We start from the raw sequence: 11,532 nt of genomic DNA, 5'->3' as shown, positions 1-11,532 counted from the left end.
TCGGGGTATAATCAGATCTGTATTGCACCAGAGGATCAAGAAAAGACTACCTTCACTTGTCCATTTGGCACATTTACTTTTTGCAGAGTTTCCTTTGGGTTATGTGGCGCACCGGCCACTTTTTAGAGATGTATGATGGCTATATTCTCTAACATGATTGGAAATAATGTCGAGGTGTTCATGGACGACTTCTCCGTCTTTGGACATTCGTATGATGAATGTTTGAATAATCTTCGTGCAGTACTCAAAAGGTGTGTGGAAACTAATTTGGTGCTCAATTGGGAAAAATATCATTTTATGGTGCGTGAAGGCATTATTCTTGGGCATAAGGTCTCTAGCAAGGGTCTTGAGGTGGACAAAGCCAAGGTGGGAGTCATTGAAAATCTTCCACCACCTGTTTCTGTGAAAGGAATCCGTAGTTTTCTTGGTCATGCGGGTTTTTATCGGCATTTCATCAAGGACTTTTCGAAGATATCTAAGCCGTTGTGCAACTTGCTTGAGAAGGATGTGCCTTTTAAATTTGATGATGACTTCTTGACGGCATTCGAGACTCTTAAGAAGAGTTTGATAACTGCATCAGTTATTACAGTACCTGATTGGACATAGCCTTTTGAGATGATGTGTGATGCAAGTGATTATGCGGTGGGCGCAGTTCTTGGGCAGCACAAGAATAATCTTTTTCATGTGGTCTACTATGCTAGCAAGACCTTAAATGGGGCCCAAATGAACTACACCACTACTGAGAAAGAGCTCTTGGCTATAGTTTTTGGTTTCGAAAAATTTCAATCTTATTTGCTGGGGACAAAGGTGACAGTGTTTACTGATCATGCGGTAATTCGTTATTTGGTTTCCAAGAAGGATTCGAAGCCTAGACTCATTCGTTGGGTGCTCTTGCTACAGGAATTTGAGTTAGAGATCAAGGATCGAAAAGGTATTGAGAATCAAGTAGCTGACCATCTCTCTAGATTGGAGAATCACGAGTCTACTTCCCATAATAAGACATTGATCAACAAATCTTTTCTAGATGAGCAGTTGTTCGCAGTTCAGGAGGAAGAGCCATAGTTCGCAGATATTGTGAATTATCTTGTCATTAATATAATGCCTCCTAGTTTGACCACAGCTCAAAAGAAGAAGTTTTTGCATGAGGTGAAGTGGTATATGTGGGATGAACCGTATTTGTTTAGACAGGGAGCTGACCAGATCATCAGGAGATGTATCCCATTCAGTGAAACGGGGGGGGGGGGATATTACGAGACTGCCACTCCATAGTTTATGGTGGACATTATGGTGGTGAGAAGATGGCAGCTCGTATTCGGCAAGCGGGTTTTTTCTGGCCTAATTTGTTTAAGGATGCTCATCAGTTCGTTTTAAGGTGTGATCTTTGCCAAAGAGTGGGAAATCTTACGAGAAAGGATGAGATGCCGTTAAATGTGATGCTTGAAGTCGAGGTCTTTGATGTTTGGGGAATCGATTTTATGGGACCTTTTATCTCGTCCTGCAATAATCAGTACATCTTGCTGGCAGTCGATTATGTCTCAAAATGGGTAGAAGTCAAAGCTCTACCGACGAATGATGAAAAGGCAGTGTTGAACTTTCTTCATAAGCAGATTTTCACAAGGTTTGGAATGCCACGAGTAATCATAAGTGATGAAGGGTCGCATTTTTGCAACCGTAAGTTTACTTCTGTGATGCAGCATTATAATGTGAATCATCGTGTTGCTACTGCTTATCATCCGCAAACAAATGGTCAAGTAGAAGTGTCTAACAGAGAGATCAAGCACATTTTAGAGAAGGTTGTTTGTCCATCAAGGAAGGATTGGTCTTTAAAGCTTGATGAAGCTGTTTGGGCTTACAGAACAATATATAAGACCCCACTTGGGATGTCCCCGTTTCAACTTGTGTATGGTAAGGGATGTCATTTACCTGCGGAGCTTGAGCATAAGGCCTATTGGGCATTGAAGAAGTTGAACCTGGATCTAGATGCAGCTGGAAAGAAGCGAATGCTTCAGCTTAATGAACTTGATGAATTTCGACTCCAAGCGTACGAGAACAAAAAATGTACAAGAAAAAAGTGAAAAGGTGGCACGACATGAAGCTTCATCCTAAGTTATTTGTGTCGGGGCAGCAAGTTATTTTATTCAACTCTCGTCTCCGACTTTTTCCTGGGAAGTTGAAATCAAGGTGGTCTGGACCTTTTATTGTCAAAACTGTGTTTCCACATGGAGCGGTGGAGATTTTTGAGAATGATCTGGACCAAGCATTCAAGGTTAATGGCCAGCGTTTGAAGCACTACTATGGGGACATGGTAAACCGGGAAGTGGTTAGTGTCGTTTTATTGTCAACTTGAGTAAGGTACGCTACATCAAGCTAATGACGAAAAAGAAGCGCTTCGTGGGAGGCAACCCATGATTTGTTGTTACAGGAACCCTTAGAAGTTAGTAACCTATCCAAAACCACAAAAAAATCAGAAAAACAGGGCAAGGAAAAAAAATTCCAGAAGACCCCTGAGCGCCCGCTCAGCTCTGCGGAGCGACCACTTAGCAAGCTGAGCGCTCGCTCAGCTCTGCTGAGCGACTCAGGGGCCGACTGGGAGAAATTTTTTTAAGTCCAATAAAAATCCAAAAAAATTTGAAAAATAAAAAAACAAAAGACAACCCATTACCCACGACCTATTTCCCCATTATCCCATGTGTTTTAACCCTCAAACCCACTCCTAATCAAATTTTACCCTAATCCCTACCCTACATATACATACACCTATTCCATATACTCCCCATACACTTTCAAACCTTAAACTCTCTCCCAAATCCAAAAACACAAATCTTAAACACTTTTACTCAATTTCGATGGCACCCAAGAGATCCAGGACTATCGATAACAGCAGCACTGTCCCTACTGCTGATTATTCGAGGGGTACTGTTGCAAGGACTTGTTTGAATGATAGGGCTGCTGAGGAGGAGTATACTAGGCTTCTGAATAAGCCGATTTTGAAGGAGAGGGGGTTCTTACCATCGGGGAGGGATGGTGAGTTGTTGCCTATGATTGCTGAGAAGGGTTGATTGCTTTTTGTGAGTCTCCTGAAGCAGTTCCGATGAGCGTAGTTCGCGAGTTCTATGCGAATGTGAAGGCTGAGAAGAATGGGTATTCTATGGTTCGGGGGATGACGGTGGATTATCACCCTGCGGCGATTCGCCGTGTGATTGTGCAGTGACAGGGGAAGCCCACGGAGGAGAATTGGAATGAGAAGACTGCTGAGGATTTTGACTTGGACTTGATTTATGCTACTCTCTGTAGGCCGGGCACAGTTTGGACCTTCAAGACTGGGACTAACGAGTATCACCATTTTTCGGAAATTGTGATGAACAGGTATGCCCGTGCATGGAATGCATTTATTTGCGCTAATATTCTGCCTACTTCACATGCACATGAGGTCACAGTTGAGAGAGCACATTTGTTATGGGGAATTTTGAATGAGGAGTACTATGTGGACCTTGGTGAGTTCATCTACCAAGGAATTCTGAAGTTTTTGAGGGGAGCTAAGCACATGAACATCCCTTATGCATCCACGATTACAAAGCTTTGCCGAGCAGTGGGAGTTCAGTGGCCGTCTCATGAGCAGTTGCAGTTATCGGCCGCTCCTATTGATTCTGGGACTCTGCATGCGATGCAGGAGTGGACCGGTGGTGAGCCCGAGGAGCATGGGCTGGGTTATCGTCTTCCAAGAGGGCGTCCAGCACGAGGTGCTACCGTGGAGAGGCCAAGGCGAGATGAGGCTGGTTCTTCTAGAGCTCAGGAGGGTGCTGGTATGGCTAATGCCCAGTATAGGAGGCTGTCGAGGAGGATGGATGTTATGTACCAGACACAAAGTAGGTTTGCTCAGGAGCTCACCCTTGCACTTGGGACTGCTTTTCGAGGCCTTGGAGCTGACATCCAGTGGCCAGTTTTTGGTGAGGACTCTGCATATCCGCCTCCTGATACACCACCCTCTGAGGGTGATGATGATGATGATTTCTCCGAGTAGGTATACCCTGTGTTCCTTTTCACTGGGGACAGTGAAGATTTTAAGTTTGGGGGTGGTAGTTAAGGAATATTTTGTGTGTAAGTCGTATAGTTGCATATTCATGATAGTTTAGTTCATATAATTGCATATTTGTTGCCATATAGTTTTTTTTATTTATAGCTTTATTTATCATGTAATGTAGCTCATGCATATACCATGATCCCTTTTGCGCTGATTTACCAATTAATTTGTGATGTTGATGCGAGTGTAGTGATAGCGTTAAAGTGATGTTGAGTCGTGTAGGTTGATATGCATGCTAGAAACATTTATAATTTCACTAAGTCTTAGAGAATGCTTAAGGACTAGATTGTTGTTATGGTTTGATGGTTTTCGAGGTTAATCTATTGATTATGCTTAGAATTTTATAATAGGTTCTTAGTGATAAAAGGTATGAAAAGAAAAAAATGGAGTGAAAAATGGAATTCATTGCTAATTGTGGCTAGGTGTCAAATGGCTAGTAGCCGGCTCGTATTTTTATGCGAGTAGTCTAGGGTTGAGCAAGATGGAGCGAAACGCACTTGCTCAGAAAGTTTGAAAAAAAAAGAGAAAAAAATAGAAAAGAAGAAAAGAAAAGAAAAGAATATAAAGAGTTAATGCATAGCTGATCACGAGTGGGCTCTTTGGTATTTGAGTTATTAAGTTCTTAGGGGACTTTGTGCTTAGTGACCTAAGGCTTTTATAGTCTGGGATCCGCTAACGCTCGCTACATGGATACCATTGTATAAGTCTTTTATGGACCTCACTCATTGCACGGTCAAATAAGAATTTGTTGTTATAAATAAAAAGCATGATTCCGTAATAAGCTCCAGAAATCTTGAAGTGTTATAAGTCATTTTGTGCCTAGAATTTTTATTCTTCGTATAATCATGCAATTGCCTTGAGGATAGTCGAGTTATGATAATTGATCTAGTTTCAAAGCATATCTGTTAAGCATTTGTATACACCACGTTTCTGGCTGTATGTTAGGTTACATGATTTGATTGATCTTAATTCGCCTAATTGCATTTGTTGAGATGTCGTAAGTTGGTTGGTTTGGTCGTAGTAAGGGGGATCGCTGTATTTCATATAGATTGCATTCATGCATATTTTCGTTTTGTTTTTGAGTCTGTGACGCTTGAGGACAAGCATCGATTTAAGTTTGGGGGTGTGATAAGTGGCATTTTATGCCACTTAGAATGTCTTATAATAGCTTGAATTGGTGTCTTGAAATCAAGTATTTTGTGTATTTGATGCATTTTTCTAGTGTTTGTGCAATTCAGGGTATTAATTACATTTCGGAAGAGATTTCATCAATAATAAGCCTTGGCATGTGTTTAGCATTGCAAGTGGAAAGATAGGAGCAGATTGCAGCGAAGAAACGGGAAAAAACAGATCAGTTTCCAGTAGGGGTCTGAGCGCCCACTCAACTCTGCTGAGCGACCGCTCAGGTAGCTGAGCGCCCGATCAGGAATGCTGAGCGGCCGCGTAGGGTCGACATTTTCAGAATTAATATTTTAGACTCTTATTTCAGTTTGATTTCCAACTTCTGAGTTAGATGGGCTTTATGGGACTCCTATATAAGTAGATTTTAGAGACGTTTCAAAAAGGTTGGATCGTAGTATTAATCAAAGAGCAAGGAGATAAGGAAGAAGACTGTTTTAGCACACCGCAACGAAGATGAAGCATATTTTCTTGTGATTCTTTATTTCGTTGTAACGTTGGATGCTAGTTTTCTTTACTTTGAACCTATTTACTCTTGTGACGTACTCTGGTTTAATATAAGTAGTTTTAGTTATTATTCTCGTGTGTTATTATCATGTTTTCATATGAACCCATGATGACGATGAGTGCTACCATGGGCTAATCGTGATCATGGGGTCGTAACGGATTTAGTATGGAATTCTTTAGTTAGTTGTTTAATACCTTAGTGTGTGATGATTGTATGATATCTAGTATTGGTTGTGCGTATTCGTCTTATGTGCATCGCGAACATATAAGATAGGGTGTTAATCTCTTATGAAGCGACGGTGGATCTTGATATTTAGAACTTGCCATGCTAGCATAGGTTCATGTAAGAGTATGCATGATTAGTGGGTAACTCTAACCATTTTATTCGCCCTATGTAATCAAAAGGAATAACTTGTGCTTAAATCGTTATGTTGTCAATTTCTGTAGACATATAGGGACTCAACATAATTAATGCCTATTCAACTTCTATCTTAATTGTGGATGCTTGGTAGAATGGTATTGTACAATGAAAGTTGGCTTTTATCAGTTTCGTGTTATTCGATTAATATCATCACTGTTGCATGCTAAGGGTAATAACAATGACTATTGAAGGAAGTAGTAATGAAGTTGTGATCTCATAAATGTTTTAATATTTTTAATTCAAGTGTTAATTAAGTGTTTAATTCTCATAGTTAATTGTAGTTAATAATTAGTTAATCAAATCTAAGTGTTATTGTCTTAACATTGAGAAGTAATCATACATTGGTGAGTGAGTTTAATTGAACATAATTAGTCTGAGTCTCTGTGGGAACAAACTAGAAAGTATTCTATATTACTTGCGAACACGTATACTTGCGTGTGTTATTAACGCGTGTTTTCGTCCTAACAACTATCTCCATACACAAATCCCTATGCCCAGAATAGACCTAATGGATGTCCTTGAGACTAAGGACTAAACCAAAGCACAGTTCATTATTTACAAGATAACTTTAACGATCTCAAGTCTAAGGACACTTGTACAACTATCACTCAGTGAATAACTATTGACACTTGAGTAATCTCCATTGGTATTCCAAGTTATCGAGTCATGTTCAGTGAACTTATTCCCTAATAAGCACCTACATACTAGCTATAATGTCACCACAAAATTCCTATGAGAACAGACATCCTCCTGAAGGGAGCAAGCATAGTATGCACCAATCTTTGCGGATTCACTAACTTTCGATTAGTTATCCAATGATTAGGAACTGTTTAAGTCTAAAGTTATCATCTTCTAAATCTCATTATTACAATCTCATTATAATTCTATAAGCTTTACTCTAAACTATGGAACATCTTATTCAAAACACTTTAAATAGATAACGCCCATAATAAAACCAAAAAAAGTCTTTTATTAATATTAATGAAATCAAATAAGAATACAAGAAAGTTCTTCCTAACTCATCATACATGATTGGATTTAGAACAAACACTTTCAATCTCCCAGTTGAACTAAAGCCAATCACCCTGGTATCTAATACCCAACTTCTCTTTATGACGATCAAAGTGAATCTGAGAAAATGACTTTGTGAGTGGGTCTGCTACGTTGTTATGTGTGTCAACTCTCTCAATATTGAAATATCCTCTTTCAATGATTTCCCTAATCAAATGAAAGCGTCGCAAAACATGTTTGGAATTTTTATGAGACCTAGGTTCCTTGGCTTGTGCTATTGTTGCGTTGTTATCACAATACAACACAATAGGCTCCTCAATGCTAGGAACAACTCCCAACTCAGAAACAAATTTTCTCATCCAAACGGCTTCTTTTGCAGCTTCACTTACAGCTATATACTCTGCTTTCGCTGTGGAGTCAGCCGTTATAGACTATTTGGAACTCTTCCAACTAATCGCACCACCATTCAGAGTAAACACGTACCCTGACATGGATTTGCTATCATCACTTTTTGATTGAAATTAGAGTCAGTATAACCCTCTATTTTCAACTCAGTTCCACCAAAAACAAGAAAAATATCCTTAGTCCTTCGCAAGTACTTAAGGATGTTCATCACTGCTTTCCAGTGGTCTTCTCCTGGATCGGACTGATATCTGCTTGTCACACTAATTGAGTAAGCAACATCAGGTCTAGTACATAACATCGCATACATGATAGATCCTATTGCTGAAGTATAAGGAATCTTACTCATACGCTCTCTTTCCTCAGGTGTCTTAGGAGACATCCTTTTGGAAAGGGATACTTCATGGCTCATCGATATGAGACCTCTCTTAGAATTTTCCATGCTAAACCTTTTAAGCACTTTCTCAATATATGTACCCTGGGTAAGACCTATCATTCTTCTAGATCTATCTCTATAGATCTTCATACCGAGAATGTTGGATGCTTCTCCCAAGTTCTTCATAGTGAAGTTATTCGATAGCCACACTTTGACTGATTGTAGCATCGGTATATCATTTCCTATAAGAAGTATGTCATCCACATACAGTATAAGAAATGTTACCGCACTCCCACTAACCTTCTTGTAGACATATGGTTCATCTACGTTTTTGATAAAACCAAACTCTTTGATTGTCTCATCAAAACGGATATTCGATCTACGAGAAGCTTGCTTTAATCCATATATGGTTTGTAGTAGCTTACACTGTAACACTTAATCTTAATAAACAACCAACTACTGCGTACTGTGACCCCACAATATACACACACACGCCACAAGTTATAGTCTCAGAGATGAATACCAAAAATAACACAAGTCATTTTATTCCACAGTTATAAGCCAGTACACCTCAAAAGGGTTTCTGAATAAATTTACATATTCTTTGCCATTATTACAATTCATAAATATACATAAGTCTGGTACATCAAAAGTCGAAAGTCTATCCTATTGGTAGATCCTACCTCAGCTACACGGCATCAACGCTTTCAGAAAACTGTGGAACGTTTCCTAACCACTTGAAAGCTTGGTCCTGTTCATCTTGTCTATCTGTTGTTGTATGATGAAAGAAGAAAGCAAGGGTAAGCTACAAGCCCACCGAAATAATATATATAATAATTAACAATATATGAGCATTCTCATAGTACTCATGAAAGTCTTGGTCAAGAAGAAATGAACCAAGTTGATATCTTAATGCGAACAAGTCGCAAAATATTCAGTATATATATACATATATACTTTTCACAATCTTTGAAATACCCTGACATGTATAATATACACAGAGTTCGAGTTTATAACTGTATAAAAATATCGTTGCAAAGTGATCTCATATATCTAACCTTGTCTCAACGTTTTTCTGAAAACCTTTGTCATTCATAAGATAATCATTAACTAGATATAAGTTGAAAAGATGAAGTTACAAGATACTCTAATATAATTATATCTTTTTCCAACCACTACTTGAACTACCACCGTTCAAGGTATAAATAGTTCATCCCATAGATGAAGCTACACGGCAAAACCTGTATAGAATCAATCTTTGAAATATCATCAAAATGAAATGAAGTTACGAGATACTTCATTTGATGAAAACAGCATTTTGAAAACTCGACCCTGCCAACACTCAACAATCGCCCAGCCGTAGCCTTTCTATCGAAGTGCTCTGGGTAGTGTTGCAGAAATATCTAATTGGATGATGAACTCATTACGGGAGTTTGCCGTGCCAGGAAGACCACTCACGATGATCAGTCGCAGTAGTGCAACCCCACCATTTTCTACATGTAGAGGAGAACAGTCGGATTTACTTATCAACCGAACGTTGAACTCCTAAGGAATGGACCGTCTTAGCGGAACTTCCGGGCCATTTGGGCCAATAAATAAGGCTGGGTCGGAGCCGGATCCCTCAGATTTTTAAGCGAGTATTTAAATCCCCTTCGAAAGGAAGATCTTAAATCTAAAACGAGTTTTGTGACCCGCTCTAACTTTTAAAATCATTTTGAAGACTCGAAAACATTTCTAAGAATGTTTGGAGTAATGCTGATTTAATAAAATAAATCAGTCTCAATATATTAGAAAATATATGAATATTATTGTTTAAATAATATTCCCATAAATGATAATCTTTATAAAAATAGTTGAAGTAGAAGTTTTAAAATTCATACTTGAAATGAATAATAATAATTAACCAAAGATATACTTATACGAAAGTACGATCTTTATTTGAATAATCAAAAATAAGTTTGATTATCGAAATATTATTATTTAATAAAATAAAGAATATTATTTAATAAAATAAGCGGAGTCATAAGTCCTCGAATGAATATTCAAAATAATATTCATTAAGTAAAATAAAGTTATCGAATAAACCTTATTCGATTAATAGTTTTGAAAACTATATATATATATATATTATACTCGGGAACATCGACTACCGGTTTAGAAAATGTTCACATTTGGGTCCCCTATACTAAGGGCATACACAACTACTGTTTATCTCTAGCATAGGTATTATGCAACTTGTAAGTATTTGAATCAACAATTAGATATCAAGATTACGAAACAGCCATGCATACGTACCATATCAGCATGCTCCAATATATCGCAAGATTTGCTAATAACAATCATGCACTTATCACAAGATAATGCATTTACATATATACATTACAATAATAGTATAACGGGTAGAAAACTTGCCTGAGTGTTCCCGGATAGACTTAAGCTTAGAGTGGGTCCGATAACCTATGAACAACAGCATAAGTCGGAATTAAACCCCGGTCGCTTAAGAAACTAGACTTTAACCGATTGAACCTTAACGTTCGCTTATGGTCACTCATACGCTTAGCGAATCACATAAGTCGTTCGAGTACCCTCAGCTCCACCATTTTTAATAAATTAACCATTAAGAATTTTAAGGCGATTCTTTCGCGAGTACTCTATCAACTTCCTAATCCACTTTACATAATTGTTTCATACTCCAATTAGTCATTTAAGGGCCTTAACCAAGGTTTCAAAGTAAGGCGAGGGGTAATGGTTCGTTCGCGAAACAGCGTTACTTAAAACAATCGTTTCTCCTAAACCGTACATCGGATTCAAGCGAACCACATATCAAAACGAAGCTCGTAACATGAACTATCTAACAATGGCAATGGTCAGAATCTTACAGTGAGTTCACGGGTCCTGAAGTTAAGAACAAAACAGTCTAAGGTAAATCGGGCATTACGACGGCTATGTTTACGCGATTACCAAAGTTTATACTACTCCAAATCAATCACAAAACAACTTACAACCAACATTACAACCAAAATCCATCCAAACCTCACTACATCAGTCCATTACTTCATGTTTTATCCAACTCATTCAATCACAAACAAAAGCTACTAACCATACTAAGGTTCATTAACTATAAACAAGATTCAATCATCCAAATCATTACAAACCCAACCAAACTTGAAACACACAAACACCATGCTTCTCATATACTATAACAATCAAAACCACTCCTAAAAATTCAAAGTAAAGCTTAGGGTTTGAAGTTTTTATACCTTCTTGAAGCTTCTAATCAATGAAAGATCCTTGGAATGCCCATGGAAGCCTTGATCTATGCTTAAGCTACCTTGACCTTACAAATAAAATCAAGAATCAAAAGTTTGTTCTTGAAAGTTACTATTCACCCTAAACTAAAATGATTTATTTGAGCTAGCAAACCTTGGATTCAAGCACTCAAACTACTTGCTCTTCTTAGTTATGATATATAAGAGCTATAGAGACTAACCTCTTAATTTTTGATGGAGTGGAGCTAGGGTTTTGAAAATCTCTTCCTTGCTTTTTCCATGAAAA

The sequence above is a fragment of the Apium graveolens genome, chromosome 6 (genome assembly GCF_009905375.1).
Source record: "Apium graveolens cultivar Ventura chromosome 6, ASM990537v1, whole genome shotgun sequence".
Taxonomy (NCBI): Eukaryota; Viridiplantae; Streptophyta; class Magnoliopsida; order Apiales; family Apiaceae; genus Apium; species Apium graveolens.
Note: the sequence above shows the minus strand (reverse complement) of the source record.